This window comes from Pelodiscus sinensis, chromosome 2, assembly GCF_049634645.1.
Source record: "Pelodiscus sinensis isolate JC-2024 chromosome 2, ASM4963464v1, whole genome shotgun sequence".
NCBI lineage: Eukaryota > Metazoa > Chordata > Testudines > Trionychidae > Pelodiscus > Pelodiscus sinensis.
The window spans coordinates 191172883-191177848 of record NC_134712.1 but is presented as its reverse complement, the minus strand read 5'-3'; the positions used below and the strand labels follow the sequence as shown (position 1 = coordinate 191177848).

At 40.6% G+C, this 4966-nt stretch overlaps 1 non-coding gene across 1 annotated transcript; it reads left to right on the top strand.

Annotated features, from left to right (window-relative positions):
• Window positions 1–690: 690 nt before the first annotated feature.
• Window positions 691–806, top strand: LOC142827465 (U5 spliceosomal RNA). Its single transcript, XR_012902189.1, has one exon. It is a non-coding gene; the product is annotated as a U5 spliceosomal RNA (small nuclear RNA).
• The last annotated feature ends 4160 nt before the right edge of the window (window positions 807–4966 follow it).

Below are 4966 nucleotides of genomic sequence, written 5' to 3'. Positions count from 1 at the left end.
GGAATGGTTTAAAACCATTGAAAAGAGGAAGCGCTCTCATTTTAGGTTGTCATATGTCTGTCAATAACGTCAAGCTAATATATAACTAAGAGGCTACAATTTTGCTTAATGTTAAACAAAAATACTTAAGAGTGCTTACAACCTTGAACAGCTTTCAGTCTTAATGATGGACTAGACCAGGGGTCAGCAAACTTTTGCTCTTGGCCTGTAATGGTAAGCTGCAGGTGGGCCACGAGACTTTGTTTACCTTGAGACTCCACACGTATGGCTGCCTACAGCTCCCATTGGCTGGGACCAGTGAACTGCAACCAATGGGAGCTGCAGGAATCTATATCTGTGGACACTGAATGTAAACAAAGCATCTCATGCCCCGCCAGTTGTTTGCCCTTATGGGCCGGGAGCCAAAGGTTGTCTATCGGACTTTGACTGTTGATTTCAAAGAGGTTAGTATTTCATTCCAGGAAAGGGAGGAATGAAGGGAAAAGATCATCTTCAGAGAATGTAAGCTGTGAAGTTACAGAGCTTAAGAATGTTTAAGTCTAAGTGATAAGAAGTGCAGGAAGGCTAGGGCAAAAATAGATATAGGCTGAAAATCAAAGGGTGCACCTTCCAGCATTCATAGATGGTCACTGTACTTTCAAAGCCTGAACTTGGAGATACTCACTAAGAATTTTTCAGCTGTAACGAGGAGTACTCTGGTTTCTCTTCAAATCGTATAAATCTTTCGCCTTTTACTAAAGATTTCCGTGGAGAGGAACATTTACGAGTTTGTACTCAATTTTTTGAGGCTTCATTTCGGTGAAGCTAGAAAAAAAAACCAAAAAAAACCGAGGAGTGCATAAATAGTCATGTGCACATGCAAAGTCTGCACACATCATATTTTTCCAGTTTATATGTAGCCTCAACTAAAACCATTGTCTCGTCTTTATAATTGTAAGAATATATTAAGTATAGCCTTTTACCTACTCTATGTAGGTATAATGTGATTTAAGGCTAAAAAATTCTCATTTGTCTAATTCACATTTGTCACAATTAAAGCTGTTGGTGTCATGGATCTGCATGATAGTTGCTTAAAAGTTACTGTTATGAACAAGTCTGGATTCAGTTGAGTACTGCTTAAATTTTGCCTGTATTATTTTCATTCCGATGTCAGGATGTATAGATTTTGGATTTCTCAGACTGCTGACAAATTAGCTTAACGTCAAGTTCTTAACTGCTTTTATTAGGTTTCCTATATTTGAAGAAAAATATGTCTTTCATATCAAATGTAGGAAAATAAAAGGAGAAAGAGGCCATGTGTAAATTTAAAGACTTGTCCACCATAGGCCAGTACGATTTAACTAATTACTGTGTGCACTGTTGTTGTAGCTGGACTGGCAGGGTTATTTCTCTTCACTACAGCTATAGAGGTTTGAACATCTTGTTCTATTTACATTGCTATATACACCACAGCTCCACTGCGGATCCTCTATCCAGCTGCTGCACTCTAGTGGTATGTGACATAAGTTCTTTGGTGTTTTGACAATTCATTGAAATCATAACGGAACTGAAGTCCTGATTCTGCAAACATGTCAGCCTGAGACTGCTGTGTGTAAATTCACTAAGGCTACGTCTAGACTGCAAGCCTCTTTCAAAAAAGAGCATCTAGACTGCAACCAGTACTTTCGAAAAAGCAAGCTGCTTTTTCGAAAGGGAGCACCCAGGAAGTCTGGATGCTCTCTTTCGAAAAAGCACAGTTTGCATTACATAGCGCCTTTTTTCGAAAGAGCACTTTCGAAAAAAGGCGTTATTCCTCATGAAATGAGGAGTACCACCGTCGAAAGAAAAGCCGCGTTCTTTCGATTTAATTTCAAAAGAACACGGCTGTAGTCTAGATGCAGGTGAAGTTTTTTCGAAAAAACCCTGCAGTCTAGACACAGCCTCACACTCAGAAGTGTTTGCAGGATTGGAGACTTAAAGAGAAACCTTTGTGACAGTTGAGAGATATACACTTCCTGATGTACTAGAATGTAAGTGAGTAGCAAAACTTATGCTAATTGTCTTAGAGCTGCTCTGGTGTGTTTTGCCTAATACTTAAGAGGGTGTCAGCATAGCTTGACAAATATCAGATTAAAAATTACAACTTTTGTCTCATTTGAAGATTTTCCAGAGTTATTCATTTTTGTGGGGATGGGCGGGAGGGAAGGGGAGAGAATTAATTTTTTTCTGCCTTTGAGATTTGTCCCTGCCCAATTTTTCTCCCTCCTTTACTTTTTTAATTTGGAAAAAATTGGGAAAAGAGGTGTTTAGGGGAAATAAAAAAACCCTTTTGTTCCACTTCCTCATTTCTCTCTCTTCCCTGCTTTTTTTTTTGTTAGGTAACAGGGAGTGAGAAGGGAGTAGAAGCAAATCTAAGCCCACTGTGAATTTTGTTGAAACAGAATACTTGCCCAGACCCTTCTTTACTGAAACTCCTCCCCCCTCCAAGAAAGCCTCCTCTTCCCTCTTACTGGGAATTTCTCTGGTCTTTACTTTAGTCTGGGGTGCAGAAACACATGAGCAAACAAAGAATCTCCTAGGTTTTGCTGAACTTTGCCTAACCTTTTAGCAAACCTTAGAATTTCACATTCATAATGAAACCTGACATCAGGTAAACATTTTTGTTTGATGTGGGGTTTTATTAAAAACGGTTCTCAAACCTCTGATTTCAATGCAGCCAGGTGGGACTTGCACCTGCAGGGGAGAAAGTGTAATTAATTTTCCATGCCTCTTTAGCCCCTTCTGCAAATTGGGGGCTTGTTAATGCCAGTGGTGATGGTAACTTTGGAAATCTGCCCACTTGGAACAGGATTGAAACCACAATCAATGGATTTCACAGCAATCCTATCAATACTAAAATGTGCAGTGTTTGGACTGTTTATCAAGAGAGGTCTTCTTATATTCATCCTCTTGAGTGATCCAGTCCCCCTTGTATCTTTTATGTTCTAAAAATGTGTTACTGAGTTGTCAAAAACTGTATAGAATTTTGGGTTGGCTGGCAGCACTGTTTTGCTCTGTTTTAAGGCTGTCTTCCTAGAAAATCCTAAATAATTCTGAATCCACAATGTAAAATTATGTTCATATTTTTTCTTAAGGTTCCATGTTATTAGAATGGTATTTATTGCCTTATCAGCTAAGCTCTACAGCTAAATTCGGTAAAGGGATGTGAATTAGGCACGTCGATATTGCAAATGAAGCTGGGATTTGAATTTCCCATGCCTCATTTGCATAATGGTAGCCGCTGCCTTTTTTGAAATGGGGCTTTTTCACGAGGCATACCGGAGCAGTCAACAAAGGCTTCCCTTGTCAACCGCGCCATGTCTAGACTGCTGCGCTGTGCTGGATCAGCTGATTGTCGGCACAGTGCGGCATCCATTTTTATTTTAATGAAGTGGGGATTATTTAAATCCCAGCTTCATTGACTATACCAAGTAAACTATTTTACATGGCTCCATCAATGGAGCCATGTAGTCTAGACGTACCCTCAATGTGCAGTGACATTAAAATGATTGCCAACATTGTTAGCATTTTAAGAAATAAATAAATAATAAGATAGAAAATATAATATAGCCTCCATATAAATCCATAGTATGACCACATTTTTTATACTGCATGCAGATCCATTGCCCCATCTCAAAAAAGATGTATTGGAATTGAGAAAGGTACAGAAAAGGGCAATAAAATAATTAGGGGCATTGAACAGCTTCCGTTTAAGGAGAGATTAATAAGACTGGAACTTTTCAGCTTGGAAAAAAGACAACTAAGGGGGCTATAAGAGAGGTCTATAAAATCATGACTAGTGTGGAGAAAGAAAGTAAATAAGGAAGTGTTATTTACTCCCTCTTGTAACACGAGAATTAGGGGTCACCAAATGAAATTAAGCAAATAAAAACATAGGTAGGAGGTATAATAGACCAGTTAGGGTAGGCCTCCTTTGGTGCAGCCATTACCACCAGATGCTGGGTTTCTCCTTCGGGTTTTTTGATTTGCCAAAGTTGGGACTCAACTGGCCTTCCGCAGAGGAAATTTTAATATTATGCCCCATGCCGGTTCTGGAGTGGTTGAGGAGTCAGGATCAGTGACTTAGCTTCTGAGTTTCATTAGTAGTCTCACTGCACTCCAGAGTGATTTCTGATGAACCTGGGGGGGGGGGGGGGGGGAGCTATGTAACAGATACTACCTCCTCAGCTGCCCTGGAACTGGCATAGTGCATGGTTTTAAAAAAATCAGCATTATTTGGAAATATCTTTACTTTTCCCAGCAGGCAGCTCAGTCTTGGGACTGGAGGCACAGCACATTTCCCATTCAGCAGCTGGGGCCAGCCTGGGGCTACTCTAGCTGAGAGGATACAGTGGGGACTTAGCATTTCTCCAGTTGTAGGGGAGTGGAAAGAGGCTCAGGCCAGCCTTGGGCTCCTCTGGCCATGGGGGGACAAGAGAGGGACTTGGGGCTTCTCCTGCCAGGGAGGATTGTGTGTGTGTGGGAGGAGGGAGCGGGCACGGGAGTCTAGGGGATCCAGCTGTGGAAAGAGGTTGGGGTGCAACTCAGGGCTCTGGTGGGACCAGGAGAGGGGCCTTGGTATATTGCTCTAGGGCCTCTGACGTGGACACAGGGTTTGGGAATAGATTATTTTTTTCTCCTTTCTTCTTTTCCGTTTATTTTTTGTTTCTAGGTCATAAAGCACTCAGAGCATTATCAATGAGTCTGAGGGTATGGATGTTATTTAGGGTCTAAGATTGTGTAATTCTTGACAAGTAGGAACTTGTTGCATGAAGGATTTAAAAAGGGATTTATTTTCACTGGAGTTTGAATTATTTGACCTTTTTTCCCAGTTGGCTTGTTGAATAATAACTCAAAGAATACCACTCTGATTTGTACACATACTACATACCAATATATTCCACAAAGTTCAGACATGATGGTAATGAGCATAGAATAAAAGACCTTT